The 13,806-nt window shown below is 32.2% G+C and overlaps 1 protein-coding gene and 1 long non-coding RNA gene across 7 annotated transcripts in view; one reads left to right on the plus strand and one right to left on the minus strand.

Annotated features, from left to right (window-relative positions):
• Positions 1-13,806, minus strand: part of LOC143252264 (uncharacterized) — a 260,355-nt gene that overhangs the window by 21,685 nt on the left and 224,864 nt on the right. Inside the window, exon 1 of one of the 2 annotated variants that reach the window (XM_076504138.1) lies at positions 2,314-2,430. The exons of the other annotated variant lie outside the window; for it this stretch is intronic. The gene's annotated coding sequence lies outside the window, so the exon portion shown is untranslated. Of the gene's footprint in view, positions 1-2,313; positions 2,431-13,806 lie in introns of those variants that run through there. 2 annotated transcript variants of the gene reach the window in all.
• On the plus strand, positions 459-13,532 carry LOC143252269 (uncharacterized). 5 transcript variants are annotated; one of them, XR_013028915.1, is made up of 4 exons: positions 2,471-2,622; positions 3,012-3,089; positions 6,924-6,983; positions 12,727-13,503. It is a non-coding gene; the product is annotated as an uncharacterized LOC143252269 (long non-coding RNA). The 5 variants fall into 5 exon arrangements; XR_013028917.1 differs by lacking the exons at positions 2,471-2,622; positions 6,924-6,983 and adding an exon at positions 459-1,396 and having other exon boundaries at positions 12,727-13,532; XR_013028918.1 differs by lacking the exons at positions 2,471-2,622; positions 6,924-6,983 and adding an exon at positions 1,403-1,625 and having other exon boundaries at positions 12,727-13,532.

Here is a 13,806-nt window from a genome sequence, read left to right on the forward strand (position 1 = left end):
TAAATACGTGACAAGGATGGTAATGCTTTTGCTATGATCAACAGTTTTCTTTTTCTTTTAAACTGAAACTAATACTTTTTGATTTTCTGGAAATTATGAAGTGCGATCATTCATGTTTAAATCACATTCACGAAAACCGTTACAAACGTTCTATTTTGCTAAGCAACCGCACATGATATAATATAACAATACTATAAGTGTGGTAGCCAATCAAATGCGCCTAGGAACTCGCAATACTTTACTTAATCTAGAAGAAAAATTAATATACTTTCTAAAATTAACAAATGATTAAGTAATCCACTTTTTAAACACCTTTTTTATAATTCTTGTAACCATAATATTTTAAAATTACTTTTACTGAAATTAATTCAAATGAAAAGTAGTTACTTTAAAATAAAACCTAAATAACAAGTAATTAGAAAAAAGGAATCAATAATAGCTTGTTTAATTATTTTTATTAGTTTTTGCTGTTGTTTTGAATGAAGCACAAAGCTACACAATGGACTGTCTGTGCTCTGCCCATCACGGGTATCGAAACGCGATTTTTTGCGTTGTAAGCCCACAAACATACCACTGAGCCACTGGGGGGGCTTTTATCAGTTTAAATCACTTACGTTTAAATTTCAGTGATGAAGTAGAACCAAATGTATCTTTCGATTCGCTACTTTTTGTTTTTTAAAAATACACGTCATTAGTGATGCTGGAAAGATAAAAGAAAATAAATAACTTGAACCTCATGTACTATGACTATAGGGGTGGAATGCATGCAGTTTGTTTGATTTAGATCGTATATTGTAGACCTTGCCACTACTTTAAATTAATTTAGGTGTTTGAATAATATTATTTCGTAGACAAACTAGTTGTTTTACATGTCTAAATTATCTTCCGAAACGTGAAGTTGAGTGAAACTAAAAAGAAAAGTGATGGACAAGTTAATTTATTCTTTGATTCACTTCTCTTACAGCAACATACTAGTTTCTACCATCAACGTTTCAGCACTAAACGATTAGAGGCCCGGCATGGCCAAGCGTGTTAAGGCGTGACACTCGTAATCTGAGGGTCGCGGGTTTGCATCCCCGTTGCGCCAAACATGCTCGCCCTATCAGCCGTGAGGGCGTTTTAATTTGACGGTCAATCCTACTATTCGTTGGTAAAAGAGTAGCCCAAGAGTTGGTGGTGGGTGGTGATGACTAGCTGCCTTCCCTCCCGTCTTGCATTGCTAAATTAGGGACGGCTAGAACAGACAGTCCTCGAGTAGCTTTCTGCGAAATTCAAAAACAAACAAAACAACGAAACTCTCTAAGAGGCGTACGTGTTGTTTGTAACTCATTGATGTCGAGAATTTAGAGTCGCGGGAAATTTATTGGTGTGTAGAATAAAGAAAACAGAAGATTAGGTAATAAAGATGAATAGTTTGGTTTGGTGTTTTATGACGCAAAGGAACATGGCTATCTGCGCTAAAGATAAATAAATGGTGTTAAATGAAAAGTAAAAGTAGAGAGACAGACAAAAATTAGCAGATGAGATGTTACGAAACTGAATTAGGGCAAAGAAAAGAACAAAGGGAAGTTAATCTTCGTGGAAGGCCTTACAATTAACATAGGCTTAACGATTGATATACTACTGTGAGTATTAAACAAAATAACGAAAGTAATTTATTTCGCGAAAGAGAGTACTGACCATATATTTATATCTTTAATCTTTCAAACTCAAAGTTACAGCTTAACTACAGTTTGACCTATCTTAAAAAAGAAGAGAGCTAAGCCTAAAGTTACCACTAACCAACGTTAGCCTTATCGATGTTGTTTTGGAATTTCGCACAAAGCTACCCGAAGGCTATCTGTGCTAGCCGTCCCTAATTTTGCAGTGTAGGACTAGAGGGAAGGCAGCTAATCATCACCACCCACCGCCAACTCCTGGGCTACTCTTTTACCAACGAATAGTGGGATTGATCGTCACATTATACACCCCCACGGCTGGGAGGGCGAGCATGTTTAGCGCGACGCGGGCGCGAACCCGCGACCCTCGGATTACGAGTCGCACGCCTCACGCGCTTGGCCATGCCAGGCCTTAGCCTTATCGAAAGAACTGATTCTGTTATGGCGAAATAGGAAAGCCGAAATTCAAAAATTGTTGTTAGTTAGTGATATTCTTGGCTGTAATTACAGAAATACCACATGATAATAATTAGCTTATGTGATTTATGATAGACTTAATTCCATGTAACAAGCTAACAATTTAAATTAATCTTTATAATTAAAATGTAATGACAAAGCTCGTACTAATGAAAATAGATTTATAAAACAAACTAACTTGGTAAGACTGGTACCACAAAAATCCATAAAACAATTTTCCACTTTCTGCATTCAAGATTTAATAAATTAGAAAAATAACAAGCTTATGCAATAACTATTTCTTTATTCCAGGACATAGTTTCAAATAAAAAATGCTCTGATAAGGAGAACATGACTTCACTGTGGCTGTACATGTGTGTTTGATTATATCTTTGTTGATGTAATGTGTAAGTACAGGAAGTAATGAATGAAGTCAAAGTGTAAGAAGTAGCTGGAAAGCTAATGTCATTATTATTATAATGATTAAGAACAAGATGTAGTACTAATGGTAAATATATTTACTGTAACAAAATTACTGTTAATACTGTAATAATGCACCATGCAAAGAACATGCTTTAATTATATATAGTAAGATATTAAAGAGAAATAAAGCTAATCGTGACTGCAATATGACACTGATTCATTATTACTTTAAAATTAATTTTAGAGGAATTGTTGATTGTCATGTATTATAATTTATCTCAGATCAGTCTCCAGTTTGTTATGTACATAATGTATTACAATTTTAAATAGCTGGAAATCTTAATTTAAATGTTAATTAAATGTTGATATGTATTAAATGTGTTTGAACATTATTTCTTATAAGTTATGAAAATTCATTACTTCGTTTTTTACTGATGTGTTTTCTAAATGCTTCTGTGATGTACACTGTAACAGGTAAACAAACCACGTGTTTCCTTTTGGAAGAGACGAGTACCATGCACCATATTATCCTGGTCTATGGTGTTACTACTTGTGAGTATTATTTATGAATTAATTTGAAGTATATAGGTGTGTACACTAAAGTTATGTGAATATTTAAGATTTCATATTTAAAGAAGAACCAATTTTGAGACCAATGAAGTTTAGAAACAGGTTCAATAGGTAATGAAGACTTTATTTAACACAGTGACAGTGTGTGGTCTTCAGTGGGAATGAGAAATTTATCTATATTCAGGAATAAGTGTGTATGTGTACATTATTATTAAAAAATTATTAATTTGGGAAGGGGTGTAGGGATCGTCAGAAAAGTTGAATCAAAATATAAAAATTGTATTTTCAAGCTGACAACTCGGGACTCTTAAAAAGTAAACAAATTATTTTGATAAGTACTGCAGGCATGGAGTTAAAAGGTTTATAGCTCAAGAAATTAATGCAGACATAACTTTCAGCTGTATTTATTTACTTTTTTAGAGTCTTGACAATCCAGGCTCTGTATTTTGACTCATGTTGTTTGTTTATTTTTCTGACAGTCTAGAATGAGTTTTAATTATATTGTCACTTAAGTTGTTTTTTTATATTCATTTATAGAGAATACATTCTAAACTTCACAAGTGCATGTGAACATTCAGTTGAATGTTACCTATTTTTTAACAGTTTACTGTTGCTTCTGCTTTATGTTACACTCATCCACCACATATTAAAAAATAAATAACAAATGTTCAAGAGAGAATGAACATATTTACAGGTATACACTTGTAACATACAAACTGTAAAGTTGTTCTCAAAGGACCATTGTGAATGGAAAGATTGTATGATCACAAATTTAATGACTAGCTTCCATCAGCTTGTACTATTATGTAACAAAAGATGAACAGCAACAAAGGAATCTCATCAGAATGGAATAATGTTTCTTTTAATATAATACAACAAAGGTTAGTGCAACATAAACATACACAGTCACATGCTTACTTTGATAGGTTTACATAACAAATATGTTTGTTCTTCAACAGCCTGCTGTGTACAAGTTTGTTAGAATAAGGCAACACAAATAATTCATTCAGTGGCACACATTGCTGAATTGCCAATTACCAATAAAATTTACTACCACTCCCCATTTAAAATTGCAATAGCTATATGAAAGAGTAATATATGCAGTGGTAATAAATACTGAATAGGTACTTGTGACTTCTGCTAAGTACAAAAAACAGTAGAAAGAATTACCGATGTGATATTGAATAGTGACATCTATTATGGTAATCATCCAGTGTCAAACACCTGTTGAAATATTGCCAGGGAAATAAACTTGAGTAATGATGAACAACAGTGGCTTGAATAACAATATCCAACATCAGAATCCCCCTAATTTTGTTGTGGCTGTTTCCAGTAAAAACACTAGAAACTGCACAAGCTGTAGTTTCCAACTAATGTACATAGTGGATTTTTTGATGGTTATAAATGAAGGACTAAGAGAATTTCACAGCATGACATAATTAAGGATGTGGAAGTAAGTTTAAAAGTCCTGTCAGTTTCTTGCAGAAATCTCAGTGGAGTCCTGTAACACAATGAATATCATTTGAAATAATTTTGTAATGAAATCAAAATGGTTATTTGTTGCTTGAGTTAAGCTGTCAGCAATAGATCTGCAGTTTTGTTTGCTTACATTATTTTTTGTAATCACTATTTGTAGATTTTAAATACCTAGTTTTTAATTATCTGCTATGTTAACTTTTTTAATGCACAGCAATGAGAAAATATGTGTTTAGAGTGAAACACGACCCCCACTAGACATGTATAAAATTATTCCAGTAGAAAAACAGCCCTGTCAAATAAAACAAGTGTGTTTAAAACATATCTTTAAATAAAGATTTGTGTCTTTTGAAGTAATTATTTATCAAGGTTTTGTGTGAACTTGTTTAACGTGAGTCCAGTATAAAAGCAGCCACTCAGAACAACTTTGCATCTGTTATGTACTTATAACCACATAAAGCATCTTTCAGTGAAAAATAATTAATTTTTTAAGTAAGTCATGGATATTCACAGTATTCCATATAGCATATCTATGTTATGGTTCAAAATGCTCAGTTGATTTTGCTGTAGTTTTGTGTAACAATAGCATGAATAAAAATGATACGATTAAGTAGGCAAATTTTAATTTTGTCTCAACAATCATGAAATCATGTATTTTGCTTATTATCAATCTTTTGGTGGTCCAATCTATTTACAAGAAAGGTTTTCAGTGGTGTTTCAAGAATGAGTCTACTTTTAACGGTTTTTTTTTTCCCCCAAATGTATAGAGATCACTAAAAGGCTTAATAGAGATATCCTAGTACCACAGGTGGTACTGTTTTAGCGTAAGGCTGCATTCTTAAATTGAGATGACTTTTATAACTTCATGGTCATTGATTTTTGGTTCTATGTTTAAAGTAAAATTGTTTTTACAAGATGTACTTTGTAAACTTGGGAGGATTTCTTATTATTTTCAGTGAATCCAGTTTTCAATTTTCTGCAGAAAGCATTCAAGACAAATATTTCTCATAATTATGTCTCCACAGAGAGGTGTACTGTATTTCAAGATGCCTGGTATGGGTATTAAAACTTTTATTAAAATAAATTAGAGAACAATGTTTCAACCTTTTTAGGTCTTCAGGTTAACAAAAAGAATTTTAATACTCATACCAGAAATCTTGAGATACATTTTTACTTTACGTGGGCTCCTCATCATCATGAGAGAGATATAGTTTTTCTGTTGTTTCATCTTTTTCGAAACCCTTTTCAGTCGACTGCTATTCCTACATATCTTCGCAGATTATCTTGAAACTTGGTAGGGTCATACTTTGGTCCAATATGTCCAGTCAGTATTTTCATTTTTTTTATTTAGTCATTTTTAAGGGGTCAGATGTCAAACAACCCAAAAATATATATTTTGGGCTCTTGTGTGGTTATATTTACATCAGTCTAGAAGACAACTGGCAGAAATGTAAATATTCATGAACTCAATACAATTACAAAGAAAAATAGGTTGTTTTTTGTTTTTTTCTTTTGGGAGGTAAGAGATCCAAAAAAAGCATAATTTAGAGATATTTGTTGTTCATTTACTCAGCTATATTTTGACCAATTTACATGGTATCTGGTAGAAAGATATTTTTGTACAGGTCTCAAACATTGACAAACAAAAAATTGTGAAATTGCCCATTTTTAGTAATTATAAAATGGGTTATAATGCCACAAAAAAGCATAACTTTAGAGTTATTTGATCAGTTCCAGGTTTCATGATTTTTGTTTTATCATATCCCACAAAACAACTTGCTGCCAAGAAAATCTAGGTAAAGACACAGTGAACCACTTTGTAAAAGGACAAAGAACCTCCAACTATGTGAAGAAATCTGGACTTTGCATCATGTTTTAATCAGAAAACATGAGAGATTTTAAGTTGTTTTCACAACTTTTCACAAAAGTATATATGACTTTTCATCATCATATGGTGATGGTACATAAAAGTGTATGTTTTTTTAAGTTACCTAAAAGTATTTTAAATTTATATAAAAATTGTCTAACAAGACTATTACTTAACTAAAATTGTAAATTGAAACATAACTTCTCAAACAGTGGAATAAAGTGAATGTATAATCTGAAGAAAGAAACAAACATTAAAATTTTGAAAGCTGATAAAGGCAACATTAGTGTAATTATGAACAACAGAGAATACATTGACTTGTTTCCCAGTTTTTGTTTATTACATATATATTCTCTATCACAGTAGCTCTTGATGCAGTGATTCTTTATAGACTTAAGATATTATGTTTTTTATTCTTCAGGTTACAGTGGCTCTTTCTTTACAGGATTAACAAATTATGTTTTGTTCTTTAGGTTACAGTAGCTCTTGTTGCTGCACTGTTGAACCTTGTGTGCATAATGAACTTTAACCTGGTAGGTCACTTAATCAAGAAAAGGGATGTGAAATTCATGTATTTCTGGTTGTGCAAAAACCTATCCCTTCATTGTCAAATTCAAAATTCTCCAATCAATACCCTTAAAATTAAAGTCTCTCACAATAACATCATCTTTTTCAGCTACCATTCTGATCTCATTGTACAGTTTCTGATTAAGTTCCACATTATGATCTTGTGGTCTATAACAAATCTCAATTTCAAGACTTTTCTATCCATATCTACTAACAATCACCCAAACTGACTCAAACTTATTACTGTTTTTTTTAATATGCAGTGACTCAACATCATGCAATTCCATCCTCATATATAAAGCTATCCCTTGCTTTTCATACTCTATCTGTAGTAACTAATCTGTAGCCTGGTATTTTGGAAAAATCTTATCATTCAAAGTTGTTTATATTGAACCACATTTTAGTGATACTCATAACATCAAAATCCACAACTGCTTTATTTCTAATATTCCTAGCATTGCAACAGCAACAATTAGTTAAATATTTTAAAACAAATTCATATCTTATGTGTGTTGTACGTTTTTCTATCAATTATGTTTCTAGTTTTACTAATATCATAGCCTTCACCTCTGTCTAGCCCTAGTTTAAATTTACCACTACAGCTGAGTTAAGAGCCTTTGCTAACATGCTAGCTCCTGCTTTTTTACGTGTAAGCCTACACTTCAGAAACATTAACCTTTCCATTAAAATTATTTTACAAATCTAGCCAACCAATTTGTTCATCCCTACATACTGATCAAAGTCTATCATTCAACCATAGTGACTAACTTAATATCTTATTCCCAGACTTTATTTTGACAATATCCCTGACAAAATCAAACTAACACCTAAATTATACCCATCTTTCCTTACATCACTGTTCTCAACATTAGCACCAAAACTGTGCTGCTACTAGAATCCTTAACTATCTCTCTGGTTCTTTTAGTTGTATCCTGTACCTCCTGCTCCTGGATAGCATAAGTGTATTTTTGTTGCTCCTATATACTCCACACACTACTTTTTTATAACTGCAAAAGTACTTTTAAAATTATCTCTTGCAGCAGCACAAAACACTAATTGTTTTAATGGTTTAAAATGATTTTAAAACCAGCTTGCATGGTAATGACATTCGTAGAAGATGTCTATTGCTTCATTTTATGTTGGATTATGATCTAAAATATAGCAAAGTAGAAATTAAAAAAGTAGGACCCTGCATTTGAATTAGGACTTTATAGAATTATGAACTAAAGTAATATGGAATATAAAGTTTAATAAAGAATTGTCACTAAATAAATTTGCCTACATCGTAAAAGAAGTCATGTCTCCTAATTTTACATGTACTGTGAAAACTGTACTAAATAATAACAATATTATGTTTTAATCGTATCAGTAAACACACTAGAATCCCTCGCCTTATTTACATTGTAACACCTAAACACTTGCTAGTAAAGTCTTGAATCACTGTGATGTTGATTTCATTTAATACTAACAAAATGATTATCCATTACTTTTTAGATCTCACTACATTAATTAGTTATGTCCTAAATATAAAACATTAAATGTCAAGATCCATTATGGTGAAGGTAATTAGGAAATTGGGTTCAGTTAACAGGATGAAACATGAAATGTTGAGAACTATTGTAGTGAAGGTGAGAATTAACAAGGATTCAGTTACTTGGGATCCATTACGGTGAACTGGAATTCAAATACTCATAATGATTACACATCTTTCTTTATTTTCAAGCAGTAATACAAGTAATTTGCAATTTAAATATCTTAAGTGATTTTGAATCATTGAAACCATGAGAACTAAATAAATTTTGAAAAGGAACGAAAACAAGTCTTAAGATGTGTGGACAAACATACTATGGAATATCTAAAATTTGTGTTGTGGAAAACAAATTACCAAAATGTTATTGTTCTGAGGAGGGGGGAGTTTCATTTTTAAGCCTAAGTTACATTTGTTAACTGCTACTAAGCATTTCATGATAAAGCTTTAACAGCTTTTACTTTTTGGAAGGAAAGATATTCACTGAACTTCATAAGTAAAATTTAGACAAGCATAATCATAGTGGTATGATTACAGCAATACTAAGAAAATGCTAATATTATTCACTCTGCAGTTTTACTTTCATCTTTGTAACTTCTGCAAAAGTAGGCATTCTCTTCTCTTCTTTTATAATGTCTATATTATTCTTGTTCCGAATTTTCCCCAAGTATATGAGAAATCACGTTTTATTGCATAATAACGACTCTCACTATGTCTGTCATTTTCTTTTTTAATGTCTTAAAAGTCTTTTTCCAACTTTTCAGTAATCATTGTTTCTACGAATTCATCTTGATTTTTAAGAACACATTCTAATAGTTCACTAATATCTGAAAGATTGCTAATCTCCTTCTGTTCTACGATTTGCTCTCCTTAAGATAAAAATGCTATTATTTTCTGTTTTATCAAGCATGGTTAGTGATGTAATAGACATTTAACACAGTGAATTTTATTATTATCCACAATGTCAAACTTAGTTAACTGTGTACTATGACGTTTACATATGTGAATATTTTTTTTCTACATTGTCAAATCTACTTAATGGTGTGAAACACTTAATAAGGTTTGCTCTTACACTATCAAACTAAATAATGTTACAGTATATTATTTAAGATGAAAGTGTGTTGTTATTTTCTGCACTTTCAATTCTGTATTCTTAATTTTTAGGCATTGATCATCGCCTTTTCTTCAAGTTTTGTTGATGAAATATTCTATTCAGTTTTCATTTCACCAGATGGGTCACTGAATGGAATTCTGAACTTTACTCTAGCAGATTTCAATATCAGTGAGTTTTCTGTTGATATGAATATCGTTTCTGAAACCTACACCAGTGTGGAATACTCCAAGTAGGTGTTAATTTTTGCATTATTGTTTCAAAGTAACAGAGCATAGAAAACAATGTAGTGTCTCTTTAACCCTACTGACATGGCACATCAGTGTGTTGTTTGTTTAACCCTACTCACATGGCACATCAGTGTGGTGTCTCTTTCATCCTACTGACATGGGATATCAAAGTGCAGAAATCACAACCAAAATTTACATAGATTCAAACATTAATCCTGCTGACATGTAAAATGAAAGTGCCCAAGTTACAACCATTTTACATAGATTCAAGCATTAATCCTACTGACATGGGATATGAAAGTGCACAAGTTACAACCATATTACATAGATTCAAACTTTAACCCTATTGACATGGGATATCAGATTGTGCAAGGTACAACCATTTTATTGAGTTAGTTTCAAAGTTATCATCCATGGAAGCGTTTTCCTTCACTGTTACAACATTTTGACCACAATGAACCAGATGCAAGGCAATTGAATGCAACATGATATATTTGGTATGTGTAAGTGGATGGAAATAATGCCTAGCATGCATAGATAGATGGGTACAGATGATGTCTATCATGTTAAATGTATGGGTGGAAATGATGTTTGGCATGTGCAAATATAATGCTGTAGATGATATCTTGCATGTGTAGATATATGGGTGGATCAGTAAAGGGTTAATTAAACTACTTCATATCAATCAAAACATGTTATTAAACTTGGTACAAAAAGATACTTTATAACTCAGATAATGAATATTTAAATATGTTCTCAGTCTGAACTTTTCTGCATAATCTGGTGATGCTCTGACTTTTCATTTATAAGTTTTTTTTTCTTCTCTTGTGAGGGTTTCAGACTGTTCAACCAATTAGAAACATATATAGTAGATAATGACAACCCAGAATATAAAATTTCAACCCAAATGACAAACATTTCTATTATCTTCTGTTTTTCAAGAATTATGTGTAACTCTCTTTTATATTGCTGTTAGACAATTGGTGGTATTTGTACAACTGATAAAAAGAGTGTATTCTATGTATAAATCAGGAAAGTTTCTTTTTGTTTCGGCAGTCAAAGCCAATACTTCATGAAGCTAGCCTGATGGGTTGAGACAAAAAATGTTGCTTTAAGGAATAATGAATTTGATTTTTGTTTCTTTATAAACCTAGTTAGAAATTACAGTAGTTTTAGAATTCTATTCAAGTGCATTATTTAATATAGCATAATTATTCATAGTACGAAACAGAAATTTTATTATCCTTCTATAAACATGAAAAATAATCACAAGAGATTTCATAATATTCACAATTGGTTTCATTTTTTTATTCTAACAGAAGTAATATTTGAACAAAACTTTAATGTATTTTTCTTTTAGGAAGATGGAAAGATTGTTTCTAGATTGTGTTTTATGTGCAGTAAAAAAGTTATACATCTTCAAGAGAGAGACTTTACTGTCTTCATCTTCAGCAACATTTGAATCAACTACAACTACTATTTTAATGACTGTATTTCAGGATTGATACACAAATATTGTTTAAATAAAACACAACAGAACTTGAAGAGTAAATGCTTTGATGATTTTATTACTTTTCTGCTGGTACAAAGCTATTAAAATTTCCCAGACATCAGAGCCACAAAATTCCAACAAAATATTCTCACCCATTAGGATTTCAAAGGAACTTTTTTGGAAGGAAACTATAGAATTAATTTCTAACAGTTAGATATAGCTAACAAACTTGCATATTGCTGTTCATATAAAAGCACAAAATGTGCTTAGTTGTTTAAGTTAGAAAGTTAATTTTTTTAAAAAAATTGACTGAGTACAGATAACAGTTTTAAGGTAAAGTTGAAATTTTATAAAGTGCAAAACATCCACTATAAAATAGTTGCTTAAAATGCTGGCTTCTGTTTTAAGGTCATTTTATTTCATGGTTTCTTCATTCAGGTACCAAGACCATAGAGAGCTCCCAACAGCAAACAACAAATACCAGTATAAGTCGATCTATTGGCAGATGCTACAACTTGCTTGGTTTTCGTTTTTCTTTTAGTGATTGGAAACAGTTTTTCAAATTATAGATCTTATTTTTGATTAAACGTAATTACATTTACAGTTCATTTTTAGTTTATATCAAAATAAATCAATTTACAGTAGCTTTCACTTTAGGACATACAACCTTCTTTCTTCAAAAGATAGAATATTTTTAAATGCTAATTGCAGAACTAACCTGAGACTTTACTTAACCAAAGTTTCCAAAACAAATATAAAGTGTCAATAGCTTTTATTAAATCACCTTTCACCTGTAATTTAAAATTTTTGAGGAAGCTAAACATATGTTTTGATGTACATAAACCCACAGAACGAGTTGAGAAATACTGTATTAAATTAACTTCAAGGGAGCTGGAAACTGTTTAACATTTACTGCGACTGAAAATGTATAAACATTATAACTATGTTCAGTGTTTTTAATGAATCAACATAAATAGGCTATAATGGGTAATACATTTTAATACAGCCAGGACAATCCTAGAATGTTTTAAAAGTTTCAGTAACATTTACTAAGTTATCCTTCACAAAATGGATAGATTAACCATTTTTGTTATAAAACTATCCTTTTTTATTCCCCAATTCTAAAAGTGTTAGATTTTTAATGGCTTCTGTTCATCCAGTATAATGTTTTTCTAATTGTGTAATAGTGATACTGTTCTGAATGACTGTATGTGCTCATTAGTAATTTAAGAAATATTCATAGTTTAATCTTTGTTCATAATCTGTACTGGTTAAACATTGTGATGAAAAAGATCATGTTTTAAAACTGCTCCAGTGAAACTTATCATGTTTTTACTTTTTTTTTCAGTGTCTTGTACCCCTAGGTGGGGATACCTGTACGTGGTGAGGGGACCTCCCAGGGAAGGTTCTGTTCTGTCTACTTTCGTTCTTGGCCAAAATGGTTGGAGGAAAATGAGGTGCAGCATTTGAAAAGACACATAACAATAGTTTTCCTGAGGCTCGGAAATTGCTGCCCACTACTCCATCTCGGACATATGCTGTTGCACTTCATTCCACGACTACAGTAAGAGTGCAGACAGATCTCTCTGTGCCTCCAGGAGAATCGTTTTCAAAATAAATGAAAAGCCTTTTGACATCTGTGGTTAAAAAGGTTGATGAATCGACTTCCACACCCATTTCTGTTCCTCCCATACGTTCCAACAAAACTCAAGATCAACATCCTTCAGTTTCAAATACAAGCATTTTTTCTAATACATCTTTTTGTTCCACCCCAAGAGGCAAAACAATCATTTGTTCGCGTCCTCAGTCACTGGAATCCCCTTCCATTAACAAAGACCTACCTACTCGAACCAGGGCAGGATCCATGGAGGTTGATAGATCTCCTCCGACTAAAGACAGTAAGGAAAAAAGACGTGGTCGTAAACAGAAGGGTTCTCCAGCAACTTCACCTACTCGTGATTAAAAATGGCCACATTGATACAATGGAACTGTCGAGGATTACGTTCTAATTTGGATGATATCAAAACACTGATTGCTTCCTACCATCCTGTTTGTCTTTCTTTACAAGAAACATTTCTCAAACTTGCTGATACAGTCTCCATTCGGCAGTTTTCTCTGTACAGAAATGACAGGCTGTGTGATGGATGAGTACATGGAGGGTGGCACTATTGGTTGATCAATACGTGCCCACCCTGTCTTTGTCACTCAACACACCCTTGGAGGCTGTAGCCATCCGTGTTTCCTTGGGTCATACCATCACTGTTTGTTCTCTCTACCTGTCCCCTGGTGAGATATATGATCAATCAGACCTTGATGCTTTTGTTGAACAGTTGCCATCTCCATTTCTAATCCTGGGGGATTTTAATGGTCATCATCCCCTCTGGGTAAGTACTGTTATTGATGTGAGGGGTCAATCTGTAGAGCATAT

This window comes from Tachypleus tridentatus, chromosome 6, assembly GCF_004210375.1.
Source record: "Tachypleus tridentatus isolate NWPU-2018 chromosome 6, ASM421037v1, whole genome shotgun sequence".
Lineage (NCBI taxonomy): Eukaryota > Metazoa > Arthropoda > Merostomata > Xiphosura > Limulidae > Tachypleus > Tachypleus tridentatus.